The following is a 26,223-nucleotide window of genomic DNA, read 5'->3' as shown; positions in this document are numbered from 1 at the left end:
TGAAAAGACTGCATATTTATTTCCCTTCTGGGAACTTCATGTTCTATATTAGCATATCTAAGTCTCTAAGGAGCCCTACAGTAACATTTTTGAGAGCAAATGGATTTAACATTCATTTGGTCAAAAGTATTTTCTTTGTTGTTTTGCTTTGTATTGTTTTCATGGAATATCTTAGTATCCTAGACCTAACTAGTATACCATGAAACATACCCAGGAAGTATTATCAGAGGCCAGGGATTCCCAATTGCTTCTCTGCAGAACGGCTGTTCCAGAATGAGATTCCACGGTGACCACTATTTGACAAATAACAACAAAGAGACACCGACCAAACTTCCACCAGCAACTGTTGGTAAATATTCTTTATTTTTGTTTTTTATTTCTCATCGTAGTCCATATAAATACATTTTAAAAATTGGCAATCATCACATAGGTGATATTTTGTGTTCCTTTCTCACTAAAACTTAACTGCAAATCTCTTTTCTTACTGTTACATGGTTTTAATAGTTACATGGTTTTAATAGTTATTACTGTTAATGACCCATTAAGGAAATAGCATCATTTACATACCATTCCCCTGTGTGACACAAATGCTCACCGCAGTAGTTCTGCAATTATAAATAATTTTTCTGTGAAGAACAGGTAAAACTATATTTTCTTTTCTAGAATTATTTCCGTGGAATAAATGCCCAGTAGTGTGATAACACAGTTATGGGATCCGTATTATTATCCTAATGGAAATATTTGGTCTTCATGGAATTAGTAAGTTTGCTTCTCTGGAGTGAAGCTGAGAAAAGGATAAGGAAGAGTTGTTGAGCCACATTCTACATGATTTACTGGCTGAAATCAGATTTCCCAGTGGACAGACTCACAGTACAGAAATACCCCTCATACTCAGAGAGAATAGGGCCTTTACAACACTTTTTCTTTTACTTTTGTGTCTATAGAGACAGAAAGGTGCATATTTGAAACTCCGTAATTCTCAGACAACCTGCCAACCTCTGTCTTTGCTTTCTCCTGGTCTCCTTGACCCCGGGAACTCTTTTTTCCTAGCAGGGAGGCACTTATAGGCTGCTACCCACTTTCCAACTCTGGAACTGGAGATAAACGCCAATTTGGAATCTATCTTTTAAATAGGGAACTGCCTGTGGCTGTGTGCATTCTTAGATCTGCAGTTATGAATTCCAGATCTCAACACCCCAAAGAACAAAAACCAGAAAAAAATATATTTCCTTGTGAAAATGAATCTCAACAGAGTATAGGTACATGGACATGGCTACAGTTAAACGTTGAGCTTGTGTTACCCAGTAAGAAAAAATTTACAACAACCATGATCATTTCAGTGGCTTTTCTGATCCTCTGGAGTCGGTAAAAGTGATACGTTCTGGATTATAACTATGAAACTCAGCAGAAGGATCATGACTATACTTTCCCCACTCTGGAGTACTGATTTGCCATACTCTGAATCAATGTTTTAAAGCAGCTGCTAGTTAGGGCTTTGCTCATCCATTTGACTACAGTGATTGCATAACACTTCCATTTATGGATTTGGTGACAACTCGGTTGTTTCCTGAAACTTCTGCTAGAAACAGCATTTTAGAGGTAGGATAGAAGCTTCAGGGCAGGCCACGAGAACCACAAGAGTATCTCAACTCATGTGGCCACAAAAGGGACATTGAAGTAGAAGAGTATCGTGTGTATTTCACAAGTGTCAAGACACTTCTGTAGACTTGTGGGTTTTGTCTGTTTGGTGTGTGTCTTTATCCTTTTGGAGAATCTTTTGACTGAAAGGACACTACTAAAAAGAAAACGTGCCTAGACTGAAATAGGAAAGTAAGGGATAAACTCTAAACTGAGCACTTTGTGGGGAATGAAAATATAACTTAATCAAAGTTATTGAAAACATATACTTTACAAAACATCAAACAGAATAACAGCAAAACCAAGCTGGAAAAATGGAAGAGAAAATATAAGCGATTTAGGTCATCAAGTTAGGGCGTACAACATCCAGCTAAAATTGCATTCAAGAAAGGAATAGCAGAGAAAATAGAGACATTATCAATGAAATATGATAAGATTTCTGAGAAATGAGGAAAATGAGTCCCCAGCATAATTAAAGCAAGGACAGCAATACCAAGTTATATCTTTGCCAAATGCCAAAATACTGCAGTGTGATGAAATATCCCTAAATGCTCCAGGGACAAAAAGCAAAGGGTAAGGAGCCAGAATGTCTTTAGACTTCTCAAGGCTACCATTACAAGCTTAGCAGATCATGGAGCATCACCTTCAAAGTTAAAATGAGAAATCATTTTCAATCCAGAAATCTATACCCACCAAGTGATCAATAAAGTGTGAGTAGGGACTATGAAAGTGAGCTCAGATATGCAAAAGTTCTAATTTCCCTCTCACTCCCCCCATCTTAGAAAGCTTCTGGAAGATATTCTTGGCAGAAGAGATAGGGCTGGATGATCACTAAGAAAGCAGGATGGCTGCTGCCCTCTCTGGGACTGATAGGTTCTCCAACGGTAGGCTCCTGAGGCAGCTTGTGCCCATGCTCCCCGAGCAAGATTTGTGAAGTGTGTTTGGAATGTTGCCATCTTACCTCGAGCACCGGAAGGCTGATGCCATGTCAGCTTCTGTTGGGGGCCCAGATGAGACCAGGAGTCTCCTTCTGAACTGCCGACAGGGGAAGCAGATTTCAACCAAAAATGGCTCTGCACACACACACCTGTTAACTGGGTGGGCCCTGTTAACCTGGGCCTTCCCATTGAGTCAGCTCACAAAGCAAAGAGAAGGAGAAAGCATTCGCTTCTGGAGGAAAGGTGGCAGAGAGCTGGAAGGTTGGGGAATCCCAAGACGGCAGTGCCTTCTCCCCTTCTGGATAGTGTTCTCTGCTCTCAAATCTAAATTCAGGGTTCATCAGTGGCTTCTGTAATGGCACAGGGCCTGTTGGGGGAGAGGTAACCCCTAGGCAAATCCACTTGGTAATCACCTGTGCCTTTTTTGTCCCTCCTTTCCCAATTTCCCTTTCTCATTCCCCAGGCAACCTAGGAATCTTGGATGTCCAGGTTTTGACTAACCACCACTTGTGCTTACACGTGTCCTGAACACCCCTCAACATACCTCCTCCCCCATTCCTGTCCTCACTTCTGTACCACTGATGAAAATGACCCCTTGCTTCTTTTCCTTCTTACCTCCCCTTCCAGTCATGGAAGAATGATCAACATTCTAGTTCATGAAGTGTTAACAGCTATCAGAAAGCTATCAATGAAATTCATTTTCAATGAATTGTAAATGTTTGCAGTTTCCCACTGTCCTCTAATAATACTTTATTGAAAAGGAGGAGTGTTCACCAAAGTGCGGTTCCAGTTATTACCTGAACGTCAGGCAGGGGGCTCAATCTGTTGGGATAGAATTACCTTCCTGGTGACTTACCCAGAAGGTGGAGAGATCCGTTTGCTTGTACCCCTTGGAACACCTAGAACTTGAGAACCAGAGGGAACCTTTGAGCTTTTTCTATTCATCTTCCTTATTTTACACAGCTGAGAGTAATGGAGTCCAAGAGGATAAGCCAACCACAAAGAACTGTTTAGTGGCAGAACCAAGGGAAAACCTGTTCCTCTGACTCCCTTCAGTGCTGTGTTTCTGTTCAATGCCCTCTAAAGACTTGAAGCTTTTTCTGACCCCATCCGGTTATCCCTTCCCTTTCCCTATGTCCCTAGAGAAATGTTCCCACAGATCCTTAGGTTTCAGACTACATCTTGAACAGGTGAAAAAATAGTAATGTCCAACTCTTTGTGTTTTTTTGTTTTAGTTTTTGTGGTAGAGACTAGAAGCTACCCCAAAATGACTAAGTTAGATGAGAATGGCTTTTTATCCATAACCTCACTACCATACTCTAAAGAGAGCAGGTCAAAATGCCAATCCACATGTCAGACATTTATTAAATCAACATTAAGCAAGCGGGAAAGAATAATTAGCATTCAGTAAGTTCAATGAGGGTCCGGTTCTTGGTCCTTCTAAATGTTCTGCCCTTACTTTGCATGAAATATTCTCTTGAGCCAAACATAACATTGCAGACATAGTACTCTGGGATATAAAGTTAGTCAGATGTTCAGAAATCCTCCTGATGGCTGGATGAAGGACCATTTGGGGATCTCAGGGGTTATGCATGCATAAGCAGATTACCGACCTCGCTGGGTTTTATACCCTTGCCATGTGAGATGTGGGGGATGCAGGGAATGCAGGGGTGTCTCCAAAATATCTTAGCTCACCTACATGTCTTGGAAACCTTGAATTTTACCAATCAGATCCCATTTCTAAGTCCTCATACTAGTCAATAGATCAATATTTTTTCACCAATAAGACCCCTTTCTGACATTTGGTATACAAATGAATACTGTGGGTTGATTAAAATTTAGCTATCAGAAATACATGTTGTAGTTGCCCCTGAAATGTGTTATTTTCCAATATAATGCCAGCTGACCTCCCTCAGACTGTACACTCTTGAGTAAAGCAGTCAATTGCACATAGATTAAAACTATACTTGCACATTCATAAGTCCTCGTTACTGTAGGTAGAGTACTTTAATGGATGTTTCAGACTTCATGACAGGGTTGAATCTCCTGCCCAGAGTCATGTCTTCTCAACTCAATCCTTCCAGGGCATGTCTTGTTCCATTCCTCTGTTTCTATGGTTGTTCAGCTGTGGTTACTAGTTGACCTGGGTCTATAGTTTCTTTCCCCAGGGTCAGAACATGGGCCTCCCTTAGAACACAGCCCCAGGAAAGCCTTCTCCACACTCATAGTCTACCCGATTGGGAATTTTCTCCTAGAAATTAGCATAGGTTCTTAGGAGGTGGGATGTTGGAATTTCTGAGTTTCCATCAAGCTGACAATTAAATTATTTTCATCATGAGCCATACTGGGAGATTTTTGCTTATGATGTAGAATAATAAGCATACAACTGAACCAAAACAGAATATAGTGACCACAATGGGACTAATGGTCCCTCAATGGTCTAAAATCAATTGTCTGTATCTTTTAGAATCTGAGTGGGCACGAACCCACGTTCACGTGCATAGCAAATTGTAGCCCAAAACCTTGGACCTCAACCTGCCAGGCTCCAGCAAATACCTCCACCACAGACTAACTGTTGGTTGAATTACACAACTGGAGATGTATTCCTTCAACTTAAACTCTTGGCATTCCTTGAAATGCAAATGCCCCTAGGTCTGAAATCTGGCAATAGATCAATAGGAAAGACCAGCTGACCGCCCTCAAACTGTACGCTCTTGAGTAAAGCAGTCAATTGCACATAGATTAAAAGTATACTTGCACATGTTGTGGAGAATGGGGAGCTGGACAGAGGCCCTTGTCTGTACCCCTCAAATCAAACTGTATTTGCCTATTTGCTCTGCTTGCTCGTAAGATCTACCCTCATAAGGAAACAGAGCCAAATCCTCTTACTCTGACACATCCAAATAACCTAACCTTGTGATAGGGATCAAAAGGAGTTCAGGTGGATTTGTACTCCACAGGTATAATATTTGCTTTCTCTGATTTGTCATTGTACACAAACATAGGCTATTACTTTTATGGTCAGCAGAAGGGCAGAAGCCAAAGCTCCGGCAGAGAGTAAATAACATACGCCACAGTGACGGAAGAAGACATTAAAAGGCTTATAAGCAAGGAGTCGCTGTGTGCAGAGCCCATCCTTGTGATTTACAGCACTAATGCTTGCTGCACACAGCCCCTCCCTATAATGGGAGGCTGGCCTTTCCTAAAATGGGGAAATTGTGGCAGTTTTACAGGCTTTATTGGGATCTATTGTGTGTGAAAATGCACATTGGAAAGAAAGAGGCCTGGAAAAATGGCACTTCCGGCCCACTGCACTCAAGAGTGTGTTTATCTGCACATGGTCCATGACCCCTGCCTTACAGGCACCCTGTGTAGGACCCAGGGGACTGGCAGAATCAATTCAGACTCCTCATGCCAGATTCAGACTCTGATCTCTGCAACTCCACAAATACCACGTGACAGGCCTGCCTACTCACCACGACCCCTGCCCCTCACTGGAAAGTGCTAATCCGGTTTGTCTAACCATGCAGCCCTGGGAGCTCTAACTGGGTTTGTCTAACCACTGAGTTCAGGTATGGAGTCCAAGGATTCCAGGAATGTGTGTGCGTGGTGGGATTGAGAAGTAACACAGATGGCAATATGCCATTCAATGGTCTAGAAACTTCACATGCATGAAAGTATTCAATCTTTACAATAATCCTACAAGGTGTATACTATTTTAGTGGAGGAAACAGAGCATAGATGTGCAAAGCTAGGAAATGGGTGGGAACGTGAGCCTTCAAACCCAAGCATCCCAGCTTCAGAGTCTGGGGTGGACCCCAGAGATGGCATTGGTACCACGTTACCCCTCCAAAAGCCAGCTGGTTCCTGCTGTCCAGCCAGGTGATGATTTGGTGGTTTGCTAGCAAGGGCTGACTTAGCAGTTCTAGAAACTTGAACAAAGACGTACATCTGGTTTTGCCCTGCATACCCTATGGGTATTACTCAGGCAATGGCCCCAAATGTGAGCCACCCAAAAAATGTGGGTGAATATCAGATATGTACATTTCTTATAATTCATAATATCTCAGTCCCCTTCTCCTGGCAAACTTGAGTAACTACCTCACCTTTACCAATTAATGCTTTAACCTCACTCTTTGGTTTGTTTGTGGTTTTTTTTTGTTTCTTTGTTTTGTTTTTTGTTTGGTTTTTTTTTTTTTTTTTTTTTTTGGTTCTAGATATAAAATGTATTAAGATACCCAATTATATATGGGTGCCTGGGTGGCTCATACTGTTAAGCATCTAACTCTTGATTTTGGCTCAGGTCATGGTCTCATGGTTCACGAGTTTGAGCCCCACATAGGGTTCTGCCCTGACAGCCTGGAGCCTGTTTGGATTCTCTCTCCCTCTCTCTCTGCCCCTCCCCTAATCGTTCTCGCTTTCTTTCTCTCAACAATAAAGAAAGAAAGAAAGAAAGAAAGAAAGAAAGAAAGAAAGAAATAATTTTTAAAAGACATGCTCGATTATAGAATTACCCCTGCCTTCTGACAGTGACCTATGCAGAGAGCATTCCTGCTTCCTTAAATTTCCCCCCAAACCCCCTCACATACCATATTGGTATCAGATCAGGAATGTGCCAGAACATCCTGATGTTCGGTAGAGCCCACATCCTCTACTAATTATCCGTTCAGACACTCTCCTACTGAAATACGGGGCTTTCCCCATGATGTGTGGTCTTGCTTGCTGTGCCAAGCATCATAAACCCAACTTTGTTTGAATAGAGATGAATTCCAGATGAAAAGCCTTGAATGAGGAGATGCAGCAACCATTAAAACTAAAATCCGGGGGCGCCTGGGTGGCTCGGTCGGTTAAGCGTCCGACTTCGGCTCAGGTCACGATCTCACGGTCCGTGAGTTCGAGCCCCGCATCGGGCTCTGTGCTGACCACTCAGAGCCTGGAGCCCGTTTCCGATTCTGTGTCTCCCTCTCTCTCTGCCCCTCCCCTGTTCATGCTCTGTCTCTCTCTGTCTCAAAAATAAATAAACGTTAAAAAAAAAAAATTAAAAAAAAAAAAACAGACTAAAATCCGAGTCGTTCGGAATAAAAAAATACATACACGTGCAAACAAAGTAACTAGCTCCCACTTTCTTTGATGGCTGGGATGGCTCAATCTTCAGCAACATCCTTACAGAGTCTCCACTTCCTGGAGTGCGGGGCCAAGTTGGTTCAGATTTCTGCTTTGCCCTCGGAAGTGTCACCACCACCACTGTAGCACCATTCTGCTAAGAAAGGCAAATGAGTCTCGTGATTCATTGGAAAGATCAAAGAGAAGGGCTTGTATTTGTTTTCCAGGCTTGTGTAGTGACTGATATGGATGACATTTCATTCAACCCTGTACTGAATACACATTTTAAGCTTCTTTAGTTTTCAAGACATGTAGGCTAGTAAGAGAGAACACGGTGATGAGTGTCAGGTTTTGCAAAGGAAAGTTAGATAGTTAGATGTTCCCTATGCATTTTTCAAGTATCTCCATCTAGATTTATCAATTGTACCTATTATTTTTTAAAGGATTTCACAAAGTTATTTGTAGGTATAAACCCCAAATTGCAATACAATATAATAAGCATCAACTAAGGAACACAGAGGAAGAGAACTTTTGTTGACATGGATAGGCCAAGGGTAGACCATTCCTAGATAAGGTAATGCTTTTGCAGAGTTAAGTAGTCATTAGCCAGGCATGTGATCTACAAGGTAGGCCAGGAAGAGAAAGCCACTTTGGTAAAGGAAAAGATGTCAGGATCCTTGGGAGAAATTTCCAATAGAAATAGATCAGTTTGGCTCCCTTAGGTAAACTTCCCAAAGCACTCAGGTTGAGTTAGTATATTTCTGCTATTATAAAGCATGTGACGTTCTTACATACCAGTGTATTTTCTATGTATTTGTTTCTTGTACTAGAAGGAATGTTCTGGCACATTCCTGATCCGATACCAATATGGTATGTGAGACTGAGAACAGCGCTTTAGCGTCAGATAGCACTGGCACTGCCATTATATCCTGCAACTTAGACAAGCATCTGGCAGCACAAAACAGGTGCTCAGAAATATTTCTGAATGAATGTGTAAAGTCATTTGACCTTGTGGAGCTTTAGTGTCCTCATATGTTAAATAAAGATAATACCTACCTGGAAGAAGAGAGATCATTGAGGGCTTAATGGAATAATCTAGAGAAGTCATGATGTTGGCTTTCTTTCAGGTTGTAGCATTAGAAATGGAGAGATTCAGGATGTGTTCTGGAGGAAGAATTTTCAGAGCCTTCTAATGAATTCAAAATGATGGGTAGGGGAAAAAGAGACTTCATCCTGTTTTTTGACTTTCAGTTGCAAGTGTCACTGATATAGGAAAGACTGGGAGATACGTTACTAAGTAAAGGCATCTCGTAATCAATTAGATGCAAGAGTCTGGCGTGTAAAAGATCTGTATATGCACAAAGGTGAGACTTTTTATCCTATAAATGACATTGAAATGAGACACTTGAAACAACCTAAGGAGAGTATCATTTGGGAGGAGGAGTCCCAGACATATCCCTTGGAATATTCCAATATTTAAGGCCAAGCAGAAGAGCATCCGTCAACAAAGGAGACTAAGAATGAGTGACTCTGAATAAATGGCCACAACTAAATAAAAGAAAAATCAGGAGAGTGTGCTATCACAGAGGCCAAGGGGAAAAAGTGTTTGAAGAAGGATAGAATGTCTGATCACATCAACTATTCCGTAAAAATCAGGTAAGGCAAAAATAGAGAAAGAATGTGGCAAAGTCAGGATCCTCAGGAATTTTAATTAGCAGTGTTAGCGGAGTCCCAATGTGTAGTAAAGAGAGGAACTCTGGCCAGCCCTTGCACGAATGTTTGCTTGGGGAGGTAAGGAACACTAATAGATTGGTAGATTGTCGAGAGAGGATTCTGTGGTTCTATCTTATATTTTATTAAGGATTGGAGGCACTTCTGTTTCACATTAGAATGATCTGGTACAAAGAGGAAACTAATGATCCCGGAGAAAGAAGGGATACTTACACGAGTGATGTTCTTGAAAAGGGGAGAGAAGATGGTAGGTAGACATGTGTTGACATCTGAAGAGATACTTTATTCACGACCCTTGGAGCGCAGGTGCAAACCTTAGGCTCATGGTGAATCTAGTGGAGGGAAGCACAAGAAATTCCTGTTTCATTGTTTCTAATTTCTCTTAGAACTTTAGAGCAAGGTCATTTGTTGAGAGTGAAGGGGGAGGAGGGGAAGCAAGATGTTTGAGGAGAGAGGGCAATGTGTTAAAAAGTCACTTTAGGGAATGGGAAAGAGACCATTAGGGATCTATAATAAGATTAGCAAGCAGCATTGTATGCCCGTTTGAAATGTATGAACATGACTCAAAGCGAGACAAACACATGAAACTGTGTGCTTTGCTAAGCCAATGTTTGGCTACTCCGCTGCAGGAATGGAATAAGTGGATATTTGGTTTCTCTAGTATTGGTATCGACCAGGCAGGTAGAGAGCAAGGGAATTAAAGGTGTTTGCAGAGAAAGTGGGAACATGAGGGGCATGATGGCTAGGGCCAAATAAATATCTGGTAAATGAACAAATGACTGAGGACAGTGAAAAATTCCAGAGCGGAAATATGCATCATTATTGAGTTACTTATCAACTCCATATCAGTTTGCCTCTTCTACTGCCATTGCTGCTGAACGTGGGCAGTGCACACCCTGCTGCTTGTGACACTTGGGTTCTCAACTGCTTCCTCGCAGCACGTGCTTGTGAAAAACACACACGTCACCTGGATGGCTTCAAGTAACCAAGGAGACTGAAATGATTCCTGCAAAAACCTTGAGTGACATTTTCAGGGATGCAATCCTAGCTTCCTCGTAAGGTGGCTATATAAACCTATACATGATAGGTTTGCGGGCTCAGAAGGCCCGTCACTAAAAGGTCTCAGGGCCAGGGTGTGGGAGTGGGGAAAAAAGGGAGGTAAGAAGATAAAATGTACCGAAGGAATCCACATGGGCTACCACCCCCCTTTGTTTCTTCTGCCCTCTGAGCCCCCAGACAAAGGGAAGTCTGTCGGCCGTTCCTCGAAGGTTCTCTGGCTCCTTTCCTGTCCCTGTGGCCCAGGAACAGTCATTTAACCACATCTCTCTTTTTGATAACACACCTTGTGGTGTGACACATGGGAGACCCCTGATTCCTGTCTATTCTAAAAGTCTTTAACAGGGGCACCTGGTGGTTCAGTTGGTTAAACATCTGACTCTGGAGCTGGACTCAGGTCATGATCTCACAGTTGGTGGTGGGATTGAGCCCTGAGTCACGCTCTGTGCTAAGCATGGAACCTGCTTAGGATTCTGTCTCCCCCTCCCTCCCTCTCTGCCCCTCCCCGACTCATACACTCTCTGTCTCTCTCAAATAAAGAAATAAATAAACATTGAAAAATCTTTAATGGCTTCTGTCATCAGCAGTAAACTTTCATTACTCTCAACGGACAATTTTGTTTTCCTTCCCCAACGAAAGCCCATTTGTTGTTGTTGTTTTAAAGGCCCTTCCGCAGATGGGACACTTGCAAATAAAAATAGCAAACACACAGGCACCTGTGCCTCTATTTAGAAGCATCATGAGTGAAAGGAGGGTGCTCATTGCCTGGGGCCCCTTTTTATTCCACTTAGCCTGACTACTGAGCTGGCAAGCGCAGGTAACAGCTTTGTCCCAGGGTCTCCGAGCACCGTGACTGCAGAATGACAGCTGTGGATGGAAGGCTTCGAGCTGCCACACAAATGCATCTGCAGTTCCCCAGGAAATGGTATGTGGATTGGGTTTTTTGAGTCCAAGAAAGAAAAGGCTAAAAGGTGCTTAATTTATGGGCTTCCAGTATATGAAAGTGTAGGTTTTTTGGTTTTGTTTTTTTACATTCCTTAGAACCATAGCTTTGAACGCTGACAAGGAAGCATGAAGTCATAAACACAAAGCCAGAAATCCTGCCATTGGGCGCAAGGAAATATCCCCTAACCATCTGTCCTCGTGGAGACTCTCAAATGTGCTACTGAGCAGATTTGCAATGTCTGTCTCTGGATATAGTTCACATGTGGGCCGTAAACCTGGGGCGTCACCTTTCTGAAGGCAGGAAGCGGGGCCCCAGGCTCTGGAGCCTCCTCTCAGTGCCTCTTCCCAAGTGCACTTGGACACGGGTGTCATCAAGGTCTAATGGGCTTATCCGCCCTTCTGAAACGAGCGTTCACCTCAGACCACCCGGCACGAACCTCCGTGTCCTCTTCTGGAAAAGGGACAGGGTGGGATGTAGATTTACAAAACGTCTGCCTGTATTAGGCCCTGCAGATGAGAAAACAGAGAAGCAGAGGCAGGAAGTAATCTCCTCCAGGCCTCGAGCCAGTCAGACTCCAGACCCCGCCATCACCACCCTACTGTGCATTTCCGAAGCCTTTAAAATGCTGAACCTCTTTCCACAATTTGGCTATTGTTGAGAGTGCTGCTATAAACATTGGGGTACAAGTGCCCCTATGCATCAGTACTCCTGTATCCCTTGGGTAAATTCCTAGCAGTGCTACTGCTGGGTCATAGGGTAGGTCTAGTTTTAATTTTTTGAGGAATCTCCACACTGTCTTCCAGAGAAGCTGCACCAGTTTGCATTCCCACCAACAGTGCAAGAGGGTTCCCGTTTCTCCACATCCTCTCCAGCATCTATAGTCTCCTGATTTGTTCATTTTGGCCACTCTGACTGGCGTGAGGTGATATCTGAGTGTGGTTTGGATTTGTATTTCCCTGATGAGGAGCGACGTTGAGCATCATGCGCCTATTGGCCATCCGGATGTCTTCTTTAGAGAAGTGTCTATTCATGTTTTCTGCCCATTTCTTCACTGGGTTATTTGTTTTTTGGGTGTGGAGTTTGGTGAGCTCTTTATAGATTTTGGATACTATATGGCCCTTTGTAGCAACATGGATGGAACTGGAGAGTGTTATGCTAAGTGAAATAAGCCATACAGAGAAAGACAGATACCATATGGTTTCACTCTTATGTAGATACTGAGAAACGTAACAGAAACCCATGGGGGAGGGGAAGGAAAAAAAAAAAAAAGAGGTTAGAGTGGGAGAGAGCCAAAGCATAAGAGACTGTTAAAAACTGAGAACAAACTGAGGGTTGATGGGGGGAGGGAGGGAGGGCAGGGTGGGTGATGGGTATTGAGGAGGGCACCTTTTGGGATGAGCACTGGGTGTTGTATGGAAACCAATTTGACAATAAATTTCATATATTGAGAGAAAAATAAAAAATAAAAAAATAAAATGCCGAGCCTCTTGTTTTCAGAGACTTTCTCTGCCTGACCTCTTTGTTCCAGCTTGATGGCAGCTTTATTTAGGTGATAATAGAAGGCTTGCTGTTTTATGAGGCGTAATCCAAGCCCTGTGTGGATAACTATTCTTTTAGGTTGAGAGGTTTATCCCTCCAATAAAAAGAGGTAGATGATTGCTCTGAAAATCCAAAGCCTTTTATTCATTCTTGCATTAGGTAAAGACACTTGCATATTCACTTTTAGCAGAGGCCTCGCAGGGAACCCCAAGCTGGGTATGCAAGCGTGGCTGCAACGTGGAGACCAGACGTGGGGACTGTTATTCCTTCACTGTTGGCTGAGCGTAGAGGAAATCACCTGCAGTCCTTAGAATGCCTCCTTTTCCTTTTGTTTGAACTTTTATTTTTTTAAAATTTTTTTTTAATGTTTATTTATTTTTGAGACAAAGAGAGACAGAGCATGAACGGGGGAGGGTCAGAGAGAGAGGGAGACACAGAATCCGAAGCAGGCTCCAGGCTCTGAGCTGTCAGCACAGAGCCTGACATGGGGCTCGAACTCACGAGCCGTGAGATCATGACTTGAGCCGAAGTCCAACGCTTAACCGACTGAGCCACCCAGGTGCCCCTTGTTTGAACTTTTAAAGGGGGTTGCAGGACTGGCGACTGTCCCTTTGGGGGAGAGGGGACTGCCCCAGTGTCAGCACCAAAAATCTTGCATTCCAGAAAAACCCTAGTCGTGAGTAAACCAAATGGTTACTAATCTTAGTTCAAACCTCAAGTGGAAGAAAGGCTAGAAAGACAGAAAGGCCTGGGAAGCAGGAACTAAAGCAGATAGATGTTTAAAAACAGTTTACTGTCCCTAGGCATTGGAAGCCACTTTCATATATTCCCTGACGACAGAATGGGATCTTTTGAAAGCCAAGGGAAACAACCTAGAAGTGCATTAAATAGGAAAATGTGGAGCCTCAATCTCTGAAATACAAGACAGCCTTAGAAATTAAGAGAGTACATGCGTATATGACCATGTTAAATAATTTCCAAATTTGGAACAAAAAAAAAAAGAGAGAGAGAGAAATGTATAAATATTTTGTATATGTTTATCATTTATGGAAGTAGTGTATTCATTTTCTATTACTGTGTATCCATGTTCTTACAATGGTTGGGACAATACGTACTCATTATCTCCTGGTTTCTGTGTGTCAGGAGTCAGGGAATGGCTTGGCTGGACTCCCTCCGAGGGCACAGTCACAGCGGCAGGTGGACTGTGCTCTCACCTGAAGCTTTGACTAGGATGGATCTGCCTTCCTTTTTTTTTCTTTTTTTTAATATTTATATATTTTTGAGAGAGAGAGAGAGAGACAGAGTGAGAGTGGGGGAGGGGCAGAGAGAAAGGAAGACAGAATCCAAAGCAGCTCCAGGCTCTAAGCTGTCAGCACACAGCCCGAGGTGGGGCTCGAACTCATGACCTATAAGATCATGACCTGAGCCGAAGTCAGATGCTTAACTGACTGAGCCACCCAGGTGCCCTGGAATGGATCTGCTTTCAAACTCATATGGTTGTTGCAGAAGCTGAGGCCCCCCTTGGCCCCTAAAGGATGTCACATGGGACCCACATAGCCCTCAAGGTAGCAAGGAACTCAAGCAAGATGAGTGCTACAATCTCATGTAACTTACCACACAACTGGGGTGGATCCAGTTTCATTTTTTCACAGTTTAATTTTTTCCAAGTGCTTTTATTACTTTTTTATTAAAATAAACACATGCACGCACACACACACACACACACACACACACGCAATTTCACTAATCGGTAAAGAATAAAATATAAGACCAGGGACAAAACATGTTGTTCACTTGGCAATCATCCTCGTAACCCCAGGCTCCAGCACTGTTTGTGTTCGGAGACAGCTCAGCGCCAGTGCCCAGCCAAGGCTTGCGTGTCACCTCTCCTGTACGTGAAAATCAAGGGGAGCCTTATGGCAACGTTAAGACATCGTAAAGAAACTCTATCACATCTCTTAAAAACGCCGTTATGGTTGGTGTATTGAATTGATCGGAGAAGGTATACTGAGATAAGTGGTCCCTTCCGCATTAAAGAGTTAAAGCAGGCCAATTGCATTTAAGGCGTACCTAAGGACACCATGAGCTCACTGATGTAAGGGCATAGGAGTGTCCTAAGAAGCAAAAGGCTACTAATATCTCATAACTCCCCAAGTGGTCCACAGACCAGCAACCCTGGCATCACCTTGGAGTTTTTGAGAATGAGGTTTCTCTTCCCACCCCAGACATCACTGAACCAGAATCTGCATTTGAAAAAGATTCCAATGCACATTACAAGTTGGGGAGGTTTTCAACTAGACTACTCCACAGGAGAGTACGAATCACACCCAGGATGACTCATGCACATTTTCACAGGAGCTATCTACACAGGAAAGCCTATTGAAATATTGCTTATAATAGCAAACCCCAAACCAAACAGAAAGCACAAAAAACCTGGAAAAAAATAATTGATCATCTGTAGTGGATTGAAAAATAAGTTGCAGTGTATTTATCAAAGGAACACCGCAAAAAGTTAAAAGGAAAAAACTCCAGCTACATCTATCATGGATGTATAGATAAGTGGATATATGGGTCACTCCTGAAAAGATAATGGTGCGTGCAACCAAGAACAAAAATAAAAATAACCAAGTTCCAGGAAGAAATATACAATATAAGATCATTTGCGTAGAGTTCGAGGACTTGGCGTGTGGACGCATACACGCGTAAGTAAGCATCAGAACGGCAAACACCACATTCAAGACGGTGGCTTCATCTGAAAAGAGGAGAAAGGGATGAAAAGGAGAAACATTTAGAGCTTCTTTCACGTGCATGCTTCCTTCTGGGTGGCGGATACATGGATGTTTGCATATTTTCCCCCGCTTTTTTTTTTTAATACTCAAAATATTTCATCATAAAGAAGAAACAAAATCCAGGACTTCCAGACGATACAAAATTCTCCTTCAGAATGTGTGGACTGATGTCTAATCCCACAAGCAGTGAGTGGGGTTCCCACTGCCCCGCATCTCACCCGGGCACGGCTGGTCAGACTTCTAATTTTTGGCCAACGTGTCAGGCAGGTGGGAAATGGCAATGGACTGCTGCTTCGTCTGCTTTTCTCCCTTTACGAGTGGGATGTGCTTATTGACCAGCGGCCTTCCTGTCCTGTGAGAAGCAGCTTTGCATCCTTCGCACAGTTTCCTATTTGTTTTTTCTTATCGATTCGTAGGGAGACTAATTAAGAGCACTAGGAATGCAAGTTAATGTCCTTTTTCTGTTTAGATTGCAAATAACTCTCTCAAACTGGAGAGGGCCCAGGCCTGGGAGATGTGTGGTGGGGTGCTCGATACAAACTGGGTCCCTTCTTAGCTTAGCCCTCAGTTTCTTACTTTCCCTAAGTGGACGTCTCTTGACGTGCAACTATCTATCTATTAAGTTTATTAATTTATTTTGAGAGAAAGAAAGAGAGAGAAGGCATGCAAGCAGGGGAGGAGCAGAGACAAGAAGAGAGAGAGAATCCCAAACAGGCTCCGTGCTGTCAGTGAAGGGCCCTACGGGGGCTCCATACCATGAACCATGAGATCATGACCTGAACCAAAATCAGGAGTCGGACGCTTAACCAGCTGAGCCACCCAGGTGCCCTTCACTGTGCATTGAAAAATATAGCCTAAAATATCAACTAACCAGCTAAGTATACAGGATTAGCAACTCTATTTGGTTCCCCAGGGTAGCTCCATTTTAATTTGCAAAGCTTTCCAATAATAGTTATTTTTTGCTGCCGTTGTTACAGGGAAAACAAAGAAATAACAGTGACATATTTAGCACAGTTCAAGACTTTCCCAACCAGCTAAATTTGTATTAGCGGTTTTTTGTTGTTGTTTTGTTTTTTTGTCTTTAAGAAAATGACAGTCTCTGGAAATTAATGGAAGAAATTCTTTTTTGTGTTGGATATAGTTCTTCTGTAGCTTCCACCATTTATATCTTAAAAGAGAGACACATTTTTTTTTATTTAAACTGAGAGGAATCAATTTCTTTAGAATGCTGGAAAATTCTTGTGCTTATACGATTAGGAAATCTCATTTATGTGATGGATGATCACATAGATCACTTAGAAAAATTTTGGTTTCAGCCCAAAAAGAGCTGTACTTTCATTTACAATGGGGAAGGTAGTATTGTCTCGGTGAGTGAGACCTGTTGCTCTAAGTAATAATGGGCTTTCTCTCGGACCCAGAGCATAAATGGGATTGTTAAACACTGTGAAACAGAAACCCTACAAACATGGGTGACTCTGCTTAAATCTTAGGTCTAATCCTGATCCCGGTACTGGCTGTCTTGCCCCAAGGGTTCAGATATGTCTAAAGACTTCAAGGACCTTTGGTCACGAGGTCAGTCATTTTCATCCTCCCATACTGACCAGTAAGGGTTTGGTTTTGTTTATTTATTGGTTTGTTGTGGTATCTATGAGGTCAGGCATTTAAATATCATTTGCTGTGTGTTCTAGAATAAACGTGTCCTCCCCTCAAATTCACATGAAATTCTACCCACTCGCACATTGGTATTAGGAGGTGGGGCCTTTGGGAGGTGATTGGCATTAGATAAGGTCATGAGGGTGGGGCCCTCATGAATGAACATTAGTGTCCTTTTAGGACTCAGGAAAGAGCTTGCTTCCTCTCTGTTCTCCTCTGTGTGATGCACAAGGAGGAGTCAGTGATGTGCAACCCGGAAGGAAGAGGGTTCTTAGCAGACCCCCCGTGCAGGCATGTTGACTTTGGACTTTGAGTCTCCAGAACTGAAAAATTTCTATTGTTTATAAGCCCCTTCTCTATGGTACTTCTGTTATGGTAGCCCAAACATACGAAGACATTGTCTTTTAATCCATCGTACTTATTAACGGTCGTATTTGCTCATGTTTGGCCAGCAGGAACTAATTCAGATCGTGTCTTTTGGTGCAAAGAGATATTCCAGACTCATTTTGTGCATATTCTGGGCCAAGACCTAGGATAATATACTTCTCACAAGATCCCTGATTCCTTTCACTCTTTATGGATGACACTCTGGGCACTAATGGTGTCACGGCAGATGGGTTGCTCGTTGTGTCTAATAATAATATAATTTTTCTTAAATAAAAAATAGAGCATAAATTTATAGTAATACTTGCCATTCAAATTCAGGCCTATAGAGTTTTCCTTTAACCTCCTTTCTCTGATACTTGTATCTTCTTTCAAGACTGCTGAAAAGCTCACTTAATTACTTGTTTGATATTGTTCATGACACATACAGAAAAATATCAGAAAACTTATATTAACATTTCTTCCAACAAAATAATTGTTAAATCTTAAGGGATTTTTCTAAAATCTTAAGGGATTTTTTTTACAGTGCTTTTTTCCTCAAGGTCTATCCCACTAGGGTCAATCAAGTGATTGTTTTTTAAAGTCACTGGGAATAACTCTTCTCTGTATGGTTTTGTCTCCAAATAGATATGTAGTTAAGGTCATCCATTTAATTTTACTTTCCATTTTAAGTAATTACTTTTTAATTTATTTAAATGTGGTTGAAGTAATGTATATGGTTCCAAAGTAAAAATCAATACTGGGTGTGTTCAAAGCAGACTCGTCTCTTGCTCCCCTTAAACCAGTCTGGACCTTGCATTCATTATGGTCTTTTCAAAAAGCAGATCCTGGGGTGCCTGGTGGCTCAGTCAGGTAAGTGTCCGACTTCAGCTCAGGTCACGATCTCGCAGTTTGTGGGTTGGAGGCCTGTGTTGGGCTGTGTGCTGACAGCTCAGAGCCTGGAGCCTGCTTCGGATTCTGTATCTCCCTCTCTCTCTGCCCCTTTCCCACTCGTGTTCTGTCTCTCTCTCAAAAATAAATAAACGTTAAAAAAAAAAAAAAGACAGATCCTGTCACCCCTGCTTCCCTCCCTTCCTGCTCAAAAACATTTACTCACTGCTCCAACCACTTTGTTATGGTCAGCTGAGCTCTGCAGTAGGGAGCCCTGCCTGTCCTACCCCCCACCCCCACCCCCAGCCTCATTCTCCAGCCTTCCTTCTGATGCTCCAGCTAAAATGGAATTCACTCAGAGTCTTGGAAATCCCAAACTCAGGAACACTTTTGAGTTTTTACCAATTTCCTTCTCTCAGTCTGAAACACTCCCTTTGCCCACATTCTGTGTGTGAGTCTGTCTAGATCCTACTCACCCTCTGGTGTTAGTTTATTTTTCTGCCCTCTCCAGCCTCTACCTGGATCAGAGTCCTCTTGACTGTGCCCATGGCATTCCACATATGCAACATCCCACACTCCGTTATAGAAGTGCTTGCCAATGTGTCTGCGTCTTCCACTGAAATACAAGCTCTATTAGGAGAGGGATTTTGTCTTTTGGGCTCACCATTCTATCCCCAGAGCTAAAAGATCTTTTTCACTCTAGGGTCTCCACTAATTCACACGGTTTCTTTGTGAGTAGCCAGATGCTTTTGCACAGTCTACATACTGCACAATCGCATGTGGCAGACCTGCCTGGCATAACGTATTTGCTCAATCAATATCTGGTGAATTAATTTTAATTATCTCTAGTTTCAATATTTGCTCATCAACAGCTTTATTGCTGATCCCCTTTTTCTTTAAAAACTTTCTCTTTACTGTCTTAGAACATCCTTGAATAATTAATTTCTCTGAAGATGATTGAACTACCATATTTCCAAACAACAAACTCAGGCTTGCAATATAACTTCATTTGGGAAGGCACACAACTCACTCCTTCTCACCAAGATGTCTTCTCTGGCCTACCGAAAGAGGGCATGTGTCCTTTATTTGAAATTTGACTCTAACATCAGTTCGTTGAAGGAGTAAGTGGATAGTATAGGAGTGGACACAGCTGGAATCATGACTGTCTGTTCTGTAGACAGCAGACCCTGAACTTCATCTACTCCAAAGCTTAGAGGGATTTGGAAGCATGAAGTTTATGATCACTACTATGCAATTCGATCCTCATTGTTCCTTTCATCAAAGCTCATCCTTGAGACTAATCCACTGTGTGGAATTCAGATTCACCTCCTTCCCCCTGAGACCCAAGGGTTCTGCCTCCCTCTGGGAGAAGACCTTCTCCGCGGGCAGAGAACCTTTAAATAATCAAGGAAATAAGCCATTTGAGCACAAAGGCTTTTCCTTCCACAGCGTTGAAAGAATTGTGAAAATGCCACTTTTTTCATAATTAAGGCTCTTTAAAATACCCAGATATTTATTTTGAATGCTTTGTCCTTCCTTCCATCACAACAGAGCCCTGCACTGTAATGAGAGCATGGTGCCTGACACACACCACAGACTAAGAGCAGCTCTCTGCCAGCCCCTGGTTGGACCTGTTTTAGACCCTCTCTGGGAGACGCTTCAAATCTGGAGAGATTGCACTGGTGAAGTATTTCTGGAACTGTGTTTAGAAAACAAGAAGAAAGAATTTAAGTGTCACAGGAAGAGAATCTGGACTTAAATCTGTATCCTCTCCAAGGATTCTTTCCGAGGCTCTTTGTATTCCTTCCTGAAATATTTATATGAGCGAATATCTTGACTTACCATGAAGAAAGTCTGGGATACAAAGTCAAACAAAATCGTCTCTAAAAGAAGATAAAAGCTCCCAATGGGAACTGGGGTGGCCAGCTGCCGTTCAACATTTAGATATGTTAACAGCAGTAAGTAAATATTAGTGAAAGCAGTTTCTTCATTGACTCCAAGAGCTGGGTAAATACATGGTCATGGAAATAATTCTCCAAAGAGCAGAGTTAAAAATTGGTGTTACAAAGACTGAGGACAACTCTTTCACGTGGTGCCTAAAGCAGGAACAAGCCTCTGAAGTTGTCCAGGAAATTCACTCTTCCTTTTATGCACTTAGCTTGTTGTTAAAAACAAATCAAAAAAATGGCTTTATTAAAGTATAATCAACATACAATAAATTGCACATATTTAATGTATATAATTTGACGAGTTTCAACATATGTATATACCCATGAAACCGTCACCACAACCAAGGTAATAGATGTATCTAACACCTCTGAAGTTTCCTTCTGTCTCTGTGGATTTTTTTTTCATAAGAATACTTAACACGAGAGCCACACTTTAAAATTTTTAAGTGCATAATACATAGTGATGACTTAGGTGCTATGCTGGACATCAGACCATTAGAATTATCCATCTTGCATAACTGAAACTTTAGAACAGTTGAACAACTCCTCGTTTGCCCCTCTCCCCTGGCAAGGTGCCCCTTGTTCCTGGCACCTGATAACCACCATTCCAGTCTGTGCTTCGAGTTTGATTAGTTTAGGTAGTTTATGTGAGTGGAATCATACAGTATGTGTCCTTCTGTGATTGGATTATTTCATTTAGCAAAACGTCCTCCAAGTTCATTCATGTTGTCACAAATGGCTGTATTTCCTTTATTTATTTAAAAAAAATTTTTTTAACGTTTATTTATTATTGAGAGACAGAGTGTGAACAGGGGAGAGGCAGAGAGAGAGGGAGACACAGAATCCAAAGCAGGCCCCAGGCTCCAAACTGTCAGCACAGAGCCCGACGCGGGGCTCTAACTCACAAACTGCAAGATCATGACCTGAACCGAAGTCACATGCTTAACCGACTGAGCCACCCAGGCGCCCCATATCTCCTTTATTTTTAAGGCTGACTAATATTCCACATTTTCTTTATTCGTTTGTCAGTGATCGCTTGGGCTGTTTCCATAACTTGGCTATTGTGGATAGTACTGCCATGGCATGGGAGTGAAGATATTATTTAGATATCACTTAGAGGCCCTGATTTACATTCTTTGGGGTGTATACTCAGGAGTGGGACTGTCAGATCATATGGTAGTTCCATTTTTAATTTATTGTTTTTAATTTTGTTGTTTTCCATAGTGGCTTAACCATTTTACGTTCCCAAAAAAGTGCATAAGGGTTCCCTTTTCTCCACATCCTTATCAAAACTTGTATTTTTTTTTTTTAATAATAACCATCCTAACTGGTGTGGGGTGATATCTCATTGAAGTTTTGATTTGCATTTCCTAGATGATGAGCATCTTTTCACCAGCCATCTGTTTGTCTTCTTTGGGAAAATGTCTACTTGATCCATTACCCATTTTTAAACTGGGTTACCTTTTTTTTTTTTTTTTTTTTTTTTGCTATTGACTTGTGTGAGTTCTTTATATGTTTTGGATAATAACCCATCATGACCTATAGGATTTGTGAGTATTTTCTCTCATTCCAAAAGTTGGCATTTCATTATGTTGATTGTTTCCATTGCTATAAAAAGCTTTTCCGCTTGATTTTTTTTTGTCATTTTTGTGTTTGTTGCTTGTGTTTTTTGTCACCATATATAAGAAATCATTGCCATAACCAATATTTAAAGAGCTTTTCCCCTATATTTTCTCCTAAAATGTTCATTTTTGGATATTATGTTTGAGTCTTCAATCCATTTTGAGTTGTTTTGTGCATGGTGTAGAATAAAGACCCAATTTCATTCTTTTGCATTTAGATATGCAGCTTTTCCAACACCATTTCTTAAAGACACTATCCTGCTCCGTTGTGTATTCTTGGCACGTTTGTCGAAGATCAGTTGAATTTATTTCTGGGCTTCCTATTATGTTCCATTACTCTTGTGTCTATTTTTAGGCCAGCACCATACCTTTTCTATTTCTGTAGCTTTGTAATATTATTTGAAATAATTTTCAGTAGCATCAATGAGACTAAAATGCTTAGGAATAAATTTAACCAGGGAGGTAGAAGATCTATACAGTGAGTACCATAAAACATTGATTAAAGAAATTGAAGACACAAATGAATGGAAAGATATCTCATACTAATGGGTTGGGAAAATGAATAATGTTGAAATGTCTATGCCATCCCCCCTCCCCCAAATCTACAGAATGAATGCAATCCCTATCAAAATTCTTGTAACATTTTTCAAAGAAAGAGAAAATTCCTAAAATTCATGTGGAATCACAAAATGCCCTGGATAGAGAAAGCAATTTTGGACAAGAAAAGCAAAGCTGTAGTCATCACACTTCCTGATTTTATTTTATATCTTTGAATTGGAGAGCTGTATCCATTTACGTTCAAAGAAATTATTATTAGGTAAAAAGTCACTATTACCCTTCTGTTATTTTTTTGTCTGATGTGTGGTTCTTTCGTCCTTCCCTCTCTTCCTTTCCTGACACCTTCCTTTGTGATATGTTGGGTTTTTTTTTAATGTAGTCATATGCTTTGATTCCTTTCACTTTTTCTTTTGTGTATCTACAGTTGGTATTTTCTTTGTAGTTACCATGAAGCTTTCATTAAACATCTCATAGTTACAACTGTTTATTTTAAGCTGATAACTGAACTTCAATCACATACAAAGTCTCCCCATGTTTACCCCCTCCTTTAACCCTTTATGTTATTGATGTCATACTTACGTTTTTTTTTTAATTGAAGTATAATTGAAACATAATATCATATTCATCTCAGGCATACAACAGAGCGATTCAACAGGTGTGTACCACAAATGTAGCCGCCATCCGTTACCATGCAACACTGTTACAATACTGTTGACCATCTTCCCTATGCTTTCCCTTTATCCCCCATACTTAACATGTTTTATGCTATACATCCACGGGCAAATTTCTGTAGTTGTAGCTCTTCTTAATTTTTTTTTTTTATCTTTTAACTTATGTATTAGGGTTAAAAGTGGTTTAAATGTCCCCATTATAGTTTTGTATGGGTCGTTATGTTTGCCTTTACCAGTGAGGGTGATCTAAAGAGGAAACTGAGTGGCTCGGTCAGTTAAGTGTCCGACTCTTGATTTCAGCTCAGGTCATGGTATCATGGTTTTCAGGATTACGCCCCACGCTGGGCTCTGTGCTGGCAGCATGGAGCCTGCTTGGGATTCTTTCTTTCTGCCCCTCCCCTGCTCTCAATCTCTCTCTCTCTCAAAATAAATAAATAAACGTTTTTTAGGAAATAAAGAGGAAATTGAAACAAAGACGGCCAAAAAAAAAAAAAAGAAAGAAAGTAAAGAAAAAGAAAAGTGAAAACTGATAACCATGTAAGTAAAATGCAAATCAAACATAAAAGGACTATAGAAGCAATAGCTGGTGTCAGGAATGTTGAGTCTGCCTCCTTTTGAGAGAGTCTGGATGTGCAGCAGAAGGAACTTATTGGAAGTGAACTCATCAACAACATAAATGAAGAAAGTGGTTGTAATAAAAGAAATAAATAAATAAAGATGTCCCAGAGGAAGCAAAGCTGGCAAAGAAAACCTTCACATGAAAGGAATTCTCAGAGGTGTTTCATGACATTGAAGGCACAGAGAACACAACGTCGAGAGCTGATCCAAGTTTAGAAAGGAGCACAACAATTCAACAAGGCATAGAAAAGATGCTTGCTCCGTGTCCTAAGTTCTACAATGAGAAGAAAGTGAGCACGCTTCAAACTACTCTTGATACATTTTTTTTTTTTACAAAGAAAACACTTTCATTCTCAGTGTTTCTAATGTTTTACAACAGACATAAGGGAGTTTTTAATGTCTCAGTATAAAATTTTAAAGGCCAAGGAACACTCGTGATTTTTCCTATTGATTATTCAAACCACTTGGCGTGGTTTCCGTTTGCATCTGCAGTGAGGGCTACCTGTATTCAAAGGAATTTCAAAAGCTAGTGGGTGAATAGTAAGTGTGCTTCAACCGTAAAACCCAAACTTAGCTGATGCAGAATGTTGGACATCTTTTTTCGATATATGTCAGAGAAAAGGCTTTAAGTTTCTTTAACCGGCTCCCACGTCCCATGGGGAAAAAGCTGATGGCAGGAGAATAAGAAAGCTCAAGAAGAGGATGAGCTTTGGAGAACCAAGAACTTGAACTAAATATTGGCTCTTTGGCTCATCTAGTCTACAGTCTGCAGTGTCCATTCAATAGCTGAGACTTTTGCCTCATCGGTAAAACGAAGATGGTGAAACCAACGCTACAAGACAGTTCTGCATATAAAAAAATACGTCTGTGTGTATACACATACGAAGAACTATTGTGCACAGTGTTTAGCAGATACTAGAAACCCATAAACTGTTGCCTTGTTTTCTCTTTTCTTCAAAAAGAATCAAAACATAAATTATGAAAGTAAAACTCCAGTGGGGATGGTGGAGCCCCTTCCTCACCCAATAAGGAAGGAAGCTACCATTTGGGTTTTTTTTAACATTTATTTATTTATTTATTTATTTTTGAGACAGAGAGAGACAGAGCATGAACGGGGGAGGGTCACAGAGAGGGAGACACAGAATCTGAAACAGGCTCCAGGCTCTGAGCTGTCTGCACAGAGCCCGACGCGGGGCTCGAACTCGCCACCCAGGCGCCCCAGGAAGCTACCATTTATTATGGGCTTCGTCAACGTCAGGGACTTTGACAGAGATTGTGGCCAGCACGACAGCATGACATGGTGTGACAGAGAGCACTCCCCAAGGCAGCCTGCTGCTTTCGATGACTCTGAACTTCCATATACGAACATTGCCAGCTCTGGATGATTAAGGTTAGTCAGTAGCTAGGATAACCTATAGGGCATCTTGGATTTTCTCATGAAAACTATAAATATCCCAGGGGAAAAAAAATGTTTTAACTCTACAGTTCTTTTCACATCTAATTATTTTCCTGATTCCACATTCATAGAAAATGTACCTTAGTGGGGCACCTGGGAGGCTCAGTCGGTTAAGTGTCCCACTTCAGCTTGGGTCACGATCTCACGGTTTGTGGGTTCAAGCCCTACGTCGGGCTCTGTGCTGACGACTCAGAGCCTGGAGCCTGCTTCCGATTCTGTGTCTCCCTTTCTGTCTGCCCCTCCCCCCACTCAAGCTCTGTCTCTCTGTCTCTCTGTCTCTCTCTCTCAAAAATAAACATTTAAAAATTAAAAAAAAAAAGAATATGTACCTTAGCCTCTATGCTTTCTCATTTTGTTTGAATACACTACAAAGAGAATCAAATTTTAATAACTAGTATTATTATGTGTTTACATATAATGAGGCTATCTCTGTGTGTGCACAGATGGCCTAGAATAACTAAACATTATTACAACCAGTTCTTGTAAACGTGGAGCGTCTCTACTAATTTCATTGATCTTTATCAATAAAATATTGTTACTTTGATATTCATTTTTATAAGAAACTTTTATGCGACACTAGAAATCCGCTAGAATCATAAATTGTTCATGTTTTTGTTTTTGTTTTGTTTTTTTCCAGAGGACAGTGGGTAGAAAGGTTTGGATGGTGAGAACACTTCCTCCTGGAGGTTGAATAAGCAGATT

At 41.4% G+C, this 26,223-nt stretch overlaps 1 long non-coding RNA gene across 1 annotated transcript; it reads left to right on the top strand.

Annotated features, from left to right (window-relative positions):
- Positions 1-26,223, top strand: LOC131483488 (uncharacterized). Its single transcript, XR_009247719.1, has 3 exons — positions 1-349; positions 8,807-8,889; positions 26,159-26,223. It is a non-coding gene; the product is annotated as an uncharacterized LOC131483488 (long non-coding RNA).

Source organism: Neofelis nebulosa, chromosome 1 (genome assembly GCF_028018385.1).
Source record: "Neofelis nebulosa isolate mNeoNeb1 chromosome 1, mNeoNeb1.pri, whole genome shotgun sequence".
Taxonomy (NCBI): domain Eukaryota; kingdom Metazoa; phylum Chordata; class Mammalia; order Carnivora; family Felidae; genus Neofelis; species Neofelis nebulosa.
This window is presented reverse-complemented; position numbering and strand designations above follow the sequence as displayed.